At 39.0% G+C, this 12,594-nt stretch overlaps 1 protein-coding gene across 2 annotated transcripts in view; it reads right to left on the bottom strand.

Annotated features, from left to right (window-relative positions):
• Positions 1–12,266, bottom strand: part of Ncoa5 (nuclear receptor coactivator 5) — a 34,632-nt gene extending 22,366 nt beyond the window's left edge. The window contains exon 1 of one of the 2 annotated variants that reach the window (XM_004858117.4): positions 12,132–12,266. The gene's annotated coding sequence lies outside the window, so the exon portion shown is untranslated. The remainder of the gene's footprint in view (positions 1–12,131) is intronic. The other variant, XM_021238909.2, reaches the window with a different exon arrangement.
• Between the last annotated feature and the right edge of the window lie 328 nt (positions 12,267–12,594).

Genomic DNA, 12,594 nt, shown 5'->3' with positions numbered 1-12,594 from the left:
TAACATTCTGCCAAACCCTAAACCTAATACCCCCCCTCCAAAAGGAGGACAACATTGTTTTCTACACAAGAGCCAGCTGTAAGATTTCCACCCTCTTTGGTGGGAAGGGAAGTAGAGGAAAGACAAGGAGACTTGGTGGAGGGAGATTAAAGGCAATTCTATTTTATATTACAAAGAAATACTAGCTAGACTCCATTGTCTTAAAACTAAATTATTCCATGAAGCAGGGCCTCCTTTTGGAGGGGGAGGCTACTTGAGAATACACCCAGGGGCCCTCTACCATTAAGCTACATCAACAGCCTTTTTATTTATCTTAGGGTCTCTCTGATGTTGCTCAGGCTGAACTCAAACTTGTGATACTCCTGCCTCAGTCTCCTGAGTAGCTAGACTAACAAGTGTGTGCCACAGTGGACAGACGGGGCTTCCTTTTAGTGTGCCTTGTATTGGATTCTATTGTATAGACTCTTTCAGAATGACATGTAGGAAAGAATGTTAATTTTTTATTGCAAAGAACATGACCTGCTAATATCTATAACCTTCATAAATAAGTACCTAAGAATAAGAATTGGCATTTGCTATAGTAGGGCTAGGTAATGAAACACTCTTCATAAGATGTATTCATTAGAGAAGGCTGGCATAGTGGAATCTTACAAGCTTACAGAAAAGCCAATTTATGCAGGTAAATTCTGCTTTGCTAAAAACAAAACATACCTGCCTTACAGAAAATAAACAAAAAGATATGTTTTAAGAAGAGATGAAATATTTAAAGAAATATACCGACTTATGCCCCAAAATAACACTGGGCTTTTTTTTTCAGTACTGGGGACTGAACCCAGGGGCTCTGCACTGAATTACATCCCCTTCCCCCTTTATTTTGATACCAGGGTCTCACTAAATCACTCAGTTGCCCAAGCTGAGCTTATTCGCCATACTTGTGCCCCAGCATCTCAAAGTGCTAGGATGATAGGTGTGTAGCATCACACCCAGTTCTACCTGATAATCTGTATATGCCTTATAAATACATGCATCAAAATTTCATATTTAGATGGAGAAATAAACTGCTTCCTGCTGCAGTATATTTTTGTTTTTCTTGTTCCATATTAAGCAATTAATAGCATATTTACTAACTTAGATGGTATTAAACATTCACATAATTAGAGTGCTTGAAAATAGTAATTATGTATTTTTAAAATCCCAAGCAATTTTCTATCATGTCAAAGACCACAGCAATAACAAGAAACTTAGAAGAGTCTGGCATAGTCTTTACCCTGTTCTGTTAAATTTTGAGTTCCTGCTCCTTGCACAGAAGGGTGGCTCTGACAAAACTGAAGATAACATAAATCTAAGGTCAGAAAAATATAGTCTACTTAAATTATGTTTTACTTTTTCAATTAAGCAGACACAGAATATAATCCCCCTATTAAAAAAATCCAGAAATATTTTCTATATAAGACTTGGCCAATAATACTTGCACATGGCCTTTAACATTTACAACTCTTAAAAGTTCACAAATATCTGAATTATACATTATATAATGACAGGCCTTATTGCTAATATCTAATTCTTTTATACATAATCATGAAGAATATCAGTTCAAGTTTGGAAGACATTACTGATCTAGTCTGCCCATTTACTTTGCACTTCTTTCTAATATAGGATAGGTGCAATTCAGAGAGGTGATGTAAAAGTATCACTAGAATACACTGGTGTGGTGTATAAAGATTTCTTTTAAATAAGTATCATATTGTCAGCAAGATTCCATATATTATTAAATAGTCTTGTGAATAAAAGCTCAACTAAACACTGACTAGATTTGGCAAGCATTTAAATAAGAATAGAGAATATATGGTACTACTTTAATTGGTAAGTATACGTCAATGCTATAATTTGTCTTCAGTATATGAAAAAGAGTATTACATTGTATCCAGTTTTGTGAGTGCCCACCTATAAGACTGAAGAGATCACAGTGTCCATATATTATGTACCACTGAGATAAAACTGGTTCCAGAAAGAATGTAGGAGGTAAATATTTTACTTCGAATTTGGTTAAAAAATGTTTGCAATTACTTGAAAGCTTAAAGAACATTTAAGATTGTACTGTAAACTAAACTTGATTGCATATTTTCATTGGGTAGCCTAAAACAATTATATATTTGGATTGTGTGGCTTATGTTTCTTATGCAAAAAAAGAGAATTTTCAGACCATTTTCTTCATTTTAGAGATCAGCATACTTTTAGTATGGTATGTTGAGTGTCCATTTATTTTTATTTACGAGCTCCTTAAACTTGGCTCAGGTATGGGAGAAAATGAGACTTGGGTCCCCTTGCCCTTTTTTGGTAATGCTAGGGATTGAACCCAGGCTTGTACATGCTAGGTAGGCATTCTACCACTGAGCTACTTCTCCAGCCCAAGACCTGGAAATTTTTAACAATTTCATCTTTATCCAAGAGGACTTCCCTAGGGTTTTTCAGTAAGAGTTGTGAACATACAATCACCAACATTACCACAAATTCCCGTACATAAAAATATCCTAATATATCTACACACAGAACTTTTGGAGAACCTCTGAGTTCCTGTTAACTGAAGGTAGGAGTAAGTTTTTCCTTCAGAGTGCAATTTGAAGATCTTTCTGGACATCAGATAGAGAATTGTAATTGGAGAGAAGTTAATCAACAAGTCAGTGGCAACTTGGGAGTCTTTCCAAGAAGAGATGTAATATTTCCTTTGCATATAAAGGGGAAATGGTACTTCTTTCTCCTTCTGGTAGACCTTATCCTGGTCAACTACCTCTAAGACCCAAAGACAGTCTCAGTGTCTTTTCAATTTTAACTTCGTTGGCATTTCTATACTTTGGTAATTATACTGGTGATGTGAATGCCATTCTAGCTTTTTTTTTTTTTTTTTTGGTACTGGGGATAGAACTCGGGACCCTGCGCTTGTGGGCCAGGCAGTGGAACCACTGCACTAAATCCCCGGCCCATGAATGCCATTCAAAATCACCATCACCATCATGAGATGCTTAACCATGGTCTGAAAATTTTTTATTTCTAAGTGGTCTTCTGAAAACTTCAAGTTAAAAGCACTTTCAATTAAGGATTTTTTTTGGTACTGGGGATCAAACTCGGGTCCTTGCGCTTGTGAGGCAGGCGGCAGAACCACTGAGATAAATCCCCGGACCTCAATTAAAGATTTTTGTTTGTTTGTTTGTTTTTTGGTACCGGGGATCGAACTCGGGTCCTTCTGCTTGCAAGGCAGGCAGTGGAACCACTGAGCTAAATCCCCGGCCCCAATTAAAGATTTTTAAATCAAGTAAAATAGCATCAACTCAAGGGATTTTACATACAAGGAGAAAAACCGGGAACATACAGTCATCTAGAAAGCATGGTGTAATACAGCAAGTGGCAGAGCCATTTTTAAACCTTAAAAGAATGGGGTGAAGAACTCCCAAACAGACAGAGTACCTAATCTACAATTTTATTTTAGTATGCCAGACAGGGTTCACACAATGGTCCTTGAATAATGTTATAAATAAAAATACATGTTTCATTCATAGTAGCAAGAACTGCTTTGCTTTACCTATTTTTTTTTAAGTGTGCCACCATAAAACAACTCTTTTTCATTTTAAAACCAGATTTTACACTTTACAGGCTACAGCAATTTTCTATTGTTATAGCAATAGAAAACAATGAGGATGAGAAAAGTATTATGAACCACAATTCTTAGTGACAGCATCACTACTGAGTGCTCAAGGAATCCAGAAGCCTATACAATATCAGTAAATGCTTACAAATAAAATAAAACCACTCAAAAGCCTTAGCTGAAAACAACTCCTAGGAATGACTAAATTGAAATTAAATGAAGATAAAGATAATGTCACTTGGAAAATCCTGACAAGACAGCAGCTACCACAAATTAAATCCCCCAACTTATGAGGGGGGATGACAGGACTTCTCAAACCATATTCATAAAGATGACTTGGATGATACACCGTAATGCCAAGAATATTGCAATTAATTATATTGTAACAAGTCAGGGATAGGAAAATGTTATGCTTGCTTGGTTTCTAAATCAACCTTTTAACTTAACTCACTTTGAATGCTACACATTCTCTCATATTTGATTATCTCTTTAGTTCTCTAATAAAATGTTTACTATAACTTTAACTGCATGAGAATAATATTCCTGGGAATAGGGATGGAGGGACAATAACTTACATTTACAAAATGCTTTCTCTGTTCCTGGGCCTAAGAACATTATGTGTGTTATTTCACCCAAACTATACAACTCTCTGAGTTAAGTATGATTATGAGTATTTTGTTAATGATGAAATCTGACAGGTAAATTAAGTGAGGCCACACTATCACCAGGAGAGAGAGCTGGTACTCAAACCCAGTCCTTCTCACATAAAGTAATTATGCTACGTTGTCTCCATCAGGGAGTGCAAAGCCATGATTTCCATTCAAAACATTCTTGCTAAGACTCTAACCAAATGCTCGTAGAACATGGAAAAGAGCCACTCTAAGCTAGACACTTCAATAGTAAATGGCTCACAGATAACCCAATAAGAGTAGATCTACTAATTCAATTACCACTCTAATTCTATCACCTCAAAATACAATATTTCTGATTTTGGCTATTGAAATTCTATTCACTTTAACTCGTCAGATAAAAATTATTTTGAAAAAATTCTTTATCAACATTTATTTTAATTTCCTGCTTCTTTTTCTTCTGCTTGTTCTTCTTTTGCTATACAGGAGATAGAACCCAGTGCCTTGAGCATGCTAAGCAAGCACTCCACCCTGAGATATACTCCCAGCCCCTCCCCTTTTTAGTTCAACTTTTAAACTTATTTATTTAAAAAAAAATTTTTTTTTTTTGGTCCCAGGGATAGAACTCATGACCTTGCACTTTTGAGGCAGGCACGGTGCCACTGAGCTAAATCCCTGGCCCTTTAAATTTATTTTTGACAAATTATAATCATATATAATTATGAGGTACCCAGTGATATTATGAAATACATACATACACTGGGTGTGAAATAATTAAATCAAGTTAATTACCACCCATCATTTTACATACTTATCATTTATTCCTCTTGTCTAACTGCAACTTTCTACCCTTTGCCCATCCTTTCCCCAACCTTCAGGCTGCTAGTAATCACCATTCTACTCTCCAATTCTAAGAATTTTATTGCTTTAGAGTCCATATATAAGTGAGGACGTACAGTTTTTGTCTTTCTCTGCCTGGCTTATCTCTCATAACACAATTCACTTTTTCATCTTTTAAGGAAAGAACACTTGGGTAGAGATCAGCAAATCTGAGCTGTATCCCTACTTTGGGGGAATTTAGTCAAATCTTATGATTTCTCTGAACCTATATTTCCTTCTTGATAAAACAGATAGTCTACCTGTTTTATCTGTGTTGATTCAAGGAGAAAATCAGCTAAGAGAAAAAACTAATTTGGATTCACAAAGGCTAACCTAATCAAAACTAGTAAAACCTGAGCTACAAAAGTTTCAACTAAATTGTACAAATAGAGAATTTAGTGTTTCTGAGTAAACTAAGCTAATTAATGTGAAAAAAATAGCTTAAAATTAGTACCTTGTTTCAGTGACTCTCCTTTTGCCACATGCCTCCTATGTATCATATACTGTATTAGGCCTTAGATATATGGAAATGATAGATTAAGCCTCTGATTTAAAGGAATTCATTGTTTAATAAAGAAGATCACAACACATGTACAATAACTACAACATAAAGTGAGATCATGCTAGAGATAATAGAGACATAATTTTGTATTTGTGTGTGGCACAGGAGAGGACCAGGACAGAAAACGGACTGGGAAGAATATATATATGTGCGTGCGTGCGTGCGTGCGTGCGTGTGTGTGTGTGTGTATGTATGTGGTGGAGAAGGAGGCAGGGAAGGCCTGAAAATAACATTTAAACTGGGACCTGAGGGATGAGTAGTTTATCAGAAAGAGAAAGTCATTCCAGCACATGCAAAGGTAAAAGAATGGTGTGAAGGACACAGTAAGTTAGAAAACTACAGAAAGTTTAGTGCTGGGAATGTAGAAAGATAGGAGGAAGAGAGAGGAATGACAGATGAAGTTAGAGTTAGACTAGTTCTAGACTGCAAAACACTTTGCTATGGAAAACGAATTGGTGGTAAGAGGACCTGTTAGGAGGTTATGAACTGAACTGCCATAACCAAAGTCAAATTAATGAAGCTTTACTTTATATATATTACCCTAAAAAGGGGGAAGCATTTAAGCCTAAGACATTGAAAATATTACCCATTACAGTAATGCTCTTCAACGACCGCTGGTTTGACACTGAAGCAACAGGTTGGAGGAAATTATAGAAAGGTCATAATTTTACCTTCAATAAAGGGCTATAAAATGGACAGGTGGCCAGAAGAGTCAGTAATTAATAGCCAACAACCTGTTAATCCAATTCACTGTTCAGAAATAAAGACAACAAAACTCTTCATTTTCTTGTAGTAAAAAACAGCTAACAAAAAATTCACCATTTTCCCTCTTTTCCTTCCTTCTAGAGCTAGGGATGGAACCCAAGGCCTCAAAAATACTAGGCAGGCATCTTACCACTGAGCTACATTTCCAGCTATCTTAAATATTTTTAAGTGTACAGTTCAGTAGTGTCAAGTATATCCACACTGCTGTGCAAGAGTGCTCCACACGTTTTCATTTTACTAAAGTGAAACTATATCCATTAAACAACTTCCCATTTCTATGTATATGTGTGTATGTGTATCATATTTCCTTAATGAAGACATATCAATACCACCTAGAAGACAGTTAAAAATCAAATTTCCAGTCTGTCTCAAACTCACATAGAATATAAGTACTAAGTCTAGGAATCTGTATTTTAACAAACTTGTTCGCAGATATTTGGGACCTACTACTCTATTAAATCTATTTATTCCTTCAGCTCATACATCATAACATATCACATACTTACGCCCTGCATTTTAGAAATCTTCCTAAGCCCATGTTAAAGAGGAAAGAATTTGTTATAAAGGAAATGTCATGATAATGGCTAAAATATAAATATTATCCCTGAAAACAATATAAAAAGTAAAACTACAGTGTTACCTCCAAAGCAAATGGAATCATCAACCCAAGTTTCCAGATCTCTAAGGTTAATAATAATAATATGCAATTTTAAGGTCACTATTCTTCCACAGGAAGAGTGTGCCATCTACCACTTCTCTTTCGTTTCATTTGAGCATTTAAAAAATTAAACAGTTAAGCTTCTTTCAATTACCTGCTTATAGAAAGACAGGAAAAAGACTACTGTGACTTCTCTTGCAGTGTTAGGAATTAAACCTGGGCACTCTACCACTGAACTACATCCCTAGTCCCTTGCATTTTTTATTTTTGGTACTGGGGATCAAACTCGGGACCTTGTGCTTGCGAGGCAGGTGGTGGAACCACTGAGCTAAATCCCTGGCCCTCCTTTTTATTTTCTGAGACAGGAATTTACCAAGTTTCTCAGTCCTCCCACCTCAGCCTCCCAGATGGTTGGGATTATAAGCGTGTGATAGTCAGATGAGACTATCATTTTTTTGTTTTTGTTTTTGTTTTTCTGGTACCAGGGATCAAACTCGGGTCCTTGCGCTTGCACAGCAGGCGGCAGAACCACTGAGCTAAATCCCTGGCCCAAGACTATCATTTTTTGATAGCATACTATCCACTGTTTTTTGAAGGGCAAATTGCCAAAGTTAGCAGTGTTTTGCTCCTAGGGGCAGAAGTCTTGCTTTTTCTTTGAACCATTTTGTTTTCATATCTAAATGTAAATCTTTGCCACAAGAGAAAAATGGCTACACATAATTTCATATTCACACCACTAAAAGCAAAGTGGAACAAATCTAAAGTTAATAAGCAGATCATGGGATCTTGGTAGATATGCTTTCTTTGCTCTGAAGAGGTAAAAACATTCTAATGATGTGAATGGAAGGAATTAAAATATTAAAAGCTCCTCAGATATTCTAAGTATTTCTAATATCTCTACTTCAAACTATGCACTTGGTCTTAGCTAAAAGGCCAAGAAGTGAGCTAGTTTAAACAATTAAGCCAAAAACATCTTACAGTTAAGGTCTTGTTCAAAGCAGATTCAACAATAAAGTACAGCTGTCATTGACAGTAATTTGAGATACAACTAGATTAGTTCTAGAATCTGCTTTAACTTTCTATTTACAGTGAAAATTCAGTTTTTAAAAAAGTACTATATCAGCGGCTCTCCAACTGGCTTTTTTTTTTTTCTGTACTGGGGATCGAACTTCGGTCTCTGTGCTTTCAGGGCTGGCGGCAGAACCACTGAGCTAAATCCCTGGCCCCTCTAACTGGCTTTTGAAATTCAGATTCCCTGGATTCCCACCTCCAGAGTCTAGACAGTTGGGAGAGAAGGATAAGGAACTGCATCCAAGAATCTGTACCTTCAACTTGTTCTAGTGACCCTGACTGAATTTCTTTGGGATCAGAATTTTTAATTTTTTTTTCCAGTGCTAGGATTTGAACCCAGGGCTTCACACATTGCTAGCCAAGTGTTCTACTACTGAGATATGTGTCCAATCCAGGGATCAGATATTGATAAATGCTGTCCTAAGGATAAGTTTCCCAAAGGCTGCAAAAGATTCAGTTAAAAATATTTATAGCTAGTTTTAAGGTTTTATTAAAATCTTGTTTTCCTAATTTTTCCTTGTGGATATCAAAAGTAATTTAGAAAGAAAGATTAAAAACAAACACATCACTCCACCCTAAGTATGTTATTACTACTTCTCTCTCCAATTGCATAATTAAGTGTACTCAAAATCAAATTACTTCTAATTTGAAATTCTCAGTATTTTGCCCACTAGCTGCAGGACCAACCTAATCTTCAGTAGTTCAAGCATTCCACAGCCAAATCTTGGACAGTAAAGCTGAAGATGTACAATTTTTGACTAAAGTTGCCTAGTTTTTATATAAGTCAACAGTATTTTGAAAATGAAATAAATGGAAAAAAGAGTCCAGTCCTATGGTCTCAAAAAGTTCTGATTCTTATGAAAGAATTTATTTTCTCAACATAAAATTGGTCCAGCTGGCCTATTAGCTCTTTTTAGTGATAGGATAAAGACTGAAAATGACCATCCCTATAAATATTCATATCTAGTGGTAATAAAGCTATCATTTCAAAAGCAGCAGGCATGCTGGTATTATACATTTATCTGTCAGCATACTTCCCGAATGTTCTGCTGCTTTGGACAGTAGCCTTACCCAGCTCCTTTAATTAATGCCTCTCATTAACAAGGATTATTTTCTGTTCGGTACTGTCCTTTTAACTCCTTCACAGTTAACTTTGTCAATAAAACACATGGTACAAAGAGGAAACAGTGCAGGAGAAAGAGTAGTCAGTTTGGGGGCATACTATCACCTCAAGATGTTCATGAGAGGATAGTGTGAGAAAGCGTAAGAAAGCATAAGAACTGGTCCTCTCTGGCATCTACACTGCACATGTTTAGCACATAAAAGCCTTTCAGAAGTTGTAGAGTGATGACACCACTTACCTCAACATTTCCGAATTTTGTTTGATCAAAATATCTTTTAACTCCAACAGTAGCTAAATATATGTTCATGGGCAAGAAATCTAATCTCTTTGAGCTGTTGGTCCTTATGTGCAGAAAACATGTAATACTAGTGTACCTATCCCCCAAGATGACTGGTAGGAGGAAATGGCTTGGTATTTACCATACGCATGGCTAGGTGTATATTACCATTACTACTAAGAGTAACACTGAGTTTAGGAGTAGATGTTGCACTGTTCCTATGGGGACTCAAAAAAATGAGAATAATGTAAACTGAAGGGAGAACAAAGTTATAAATATATTTCCTCCAAAGGTTTTCCAGTTTTGTTTTGAGACAGGGTCTTGCTGAATTGCTTAGGCTAGCCCCAAACTTAAAATCCTCCTGCTTCAGCATCTTGAGTAGCTGGGATTACGGGTGTGTACCACCATGCCTGGCCACATCCCCCACCTTCAGGTTTTCCACTTCTAAAAGCACAACAAAACTCCAATAATTCTGAGAAGTAACTAGCTTACAAAGGCACTGCCATCTACAGGAATAGACATGCAATAGTTATTTGAAAATGGAAGTTTCAAACCATCAGTCTCATGAGACTTCTAAAATCTTTCCAAAAGATGTTTATTTTTAGCCTTTGAGCACTAGTAGATGAGGTTCCATTTGATGAAATTATGAAATTGACACCTGAGTAAAATCAAATTTTCCTATCTTCTCTACATAGGCTTAGAAATTTGAACAACCTAAACCTTAAGTAAGCTCTACACTGTTATATTACCAAGGCAGAATATAGATTATTCCTTTAAAAAAACATATTTTTTGTGTTGTTTTACAGTTTTTAGTTGTGGTGGTGGTGGTGAGGAGGCCTGAATGGCCTTAGCTGACCTTTCTGAGTTTCCTTTCAATGAATTAAGTAAATCTTTTCACACTTAAAAAACAGAACTTGTGAAGAGACTACTACTAATTTATAAATACATTAAGCTTCCTTTAAACATGGGGTGTTTACAGGCATGCAACAATGAGCAACCTGTACCTCAAAAAATTCTTTCCATTGAGCCTTGCAATATGGTTTCTCTACCACATTCCAGAAGGAAAATCAGTGTCTCAATGCCAGAGGTTTCAAAGACTATCTATCTGGAGGACAACACATGAGTTAAAGGAAAGGCAGAGAAACTAGAATGAAGGAAAAAATCGACAGTAGCAAACACCCAAGTGATCATCAATCCCCACAATGCAAAGGTTGGCCTTTACTGGGTTCCAAAAAATTGGCACAAAGGTAGTTTTCACACTCAGACTGACTCATACCAGAAAACATTAGAGTTCTTAAAATCCAAAGAGGCTCCATTAGCGTTTTCAGAAATATCTTTTTATGAACTGTCAGGTGGATAACACATCACAAAACTATAAGAAAACTGAGAAGGCACACCGGACGCAATTGAGTAGTTTTTGCAGTTTCCCAGGACTAATGCTTGTAAGTCGATAACGAGAACGGTCGACCACGAGAAAGCATACATATGCATTTATCACCCGTGAAGATCCCAGGTCATTTCACGGGATCTGCTATGCCACAGAGAAAAATTCTGTGTACAGAGTGAAAGCCAGATGGACATTTAACCCCGTACTCCTAGGGCAGCGTTTCCCAAAGTGTGGAACACAGAATAACTTCAGGAGGAACAAGGACGCAGTTTATTTCAATAGATACGTATTTATTTTTTATTATCATTAGAAAAGTAATTGGCTTTCCATGATAAGGCTCGTGACTGAGGCTTCCGCTTTAAACAAATGTATTTAAGGAGACAGAAAATAAAATAAAATAAAAAACCCTGGTAAACAGTACACATGATCCACGGACATAAAGGTGCAACGCTTGCGACTGGAAACTGAGGAAACGCCGCACTAAGAAATGCTCCTGGCCCGTAACCGGGAAGCGGAAAGTGGCCGCGTCAGGACCCTGGAAAGCCAGCTGACTCGGGCGCTGGCTCGGTCACTCATTTCCAGGCAACCTCGGACCCGGATTCTCTCCGTGTCCTCTGGGCCCGGAGTCCGCGTCAGTTACAGGGGTGGGATGTCACGGGAGCAGGGGACATCTCGAGGACATAGTCAGGGGGTCGCGAGGCAGCGGCGACTGGGAACAGCGCTCCGTACACCTCCCCGATCGCCCGCGAGACCGGCCGCCTCAGCGCGGGTTCGAATCCAACGCGAATGCGCCACCGACTTGCTGAGAACCCGCAGGACAGCAACTTCACCGACTCGAGAAAGGGGCGCGGGGTGCGCGACTCTACCCTAGAGAAAAGCCTCGGGGCTCTATTCGACGGTTCGCGCACAGACAGCAAGCGCTGCCGACCCCGGCCCACCAACGGCCGCTCGCCCGGCCAAGTCTGGGCCTGACGAGAGCCGGAGGCGGCCGCGCCCCGCAGCGGGCATGCGCAGCCCCGCGCGCACCCGAGGAGAGAGGCCGCGGCCGAGCGTCGAGTGGGCCCTCGCCTCAGCCTCCCCTCAACCGCCTGCCCGTCAGCCCTACGCCTCGGCGGATGGCCACCGCTTCAGGGCACTCACCGCTACCCGCGCAGCGGGCTCCTGGCCGCTCCTTCGCCTCAGGCCCGTCGCCGCCTCCGCTTCAGCCCACCTGCTCGCCGTAGGACAAAGGCGCCACCAACCGACCGGCGCGGGCACGAGGCAATGGCGGCCGGGGCGGAGAGTAAAGATAGGGGCAGAGGGCGCGCACGCAGCGGCAGGCGCGGCGGTGTCGCAAGAGCGCGCAGGTTTACGGTAGTGCTGAGTTGGGGCGTCGTTCTCCTTGGCAACTAGGGCGGGGAAGTGGCTCTTGGGCTGCAGTTTAGACCGTCAGGGGTTGCCTAGTAACGGCGTCCTCTGTTGAGGATGGGCCCCCTGCCTGTTCCTTGCTAAGGACTTCAGTCAAGCCTTTTTAATTTTGTTTCCAGAGTGCATTCCCTCCTCCTTAGTTGTGAAAATAGAATATTTAAATCCCCAAATACTTTGGTTTAGGCTTGCGTAAAGC

Source organism: Heterocephalus glaber, unplaced genomic scaffold (genome assembly GCF_053883595.1).
Source record: "Heterocephalus glaber isolate CG9 unplaced genomic scaffold, H.glaber_assembly_v1.0 deba00001673, whole genome shotgun sequence".
Lineage (NCBI taxonomy): Eukaryota > Metazoa > Chordata > Mammalia > Rodentia > Bathyergidae > Heterocephalus > Heterocephalus glaber.
Note: the sequence above shows the minus strand (reverse complement) of the source record. Positions and strands in the feature narration are given on the sequence as shown.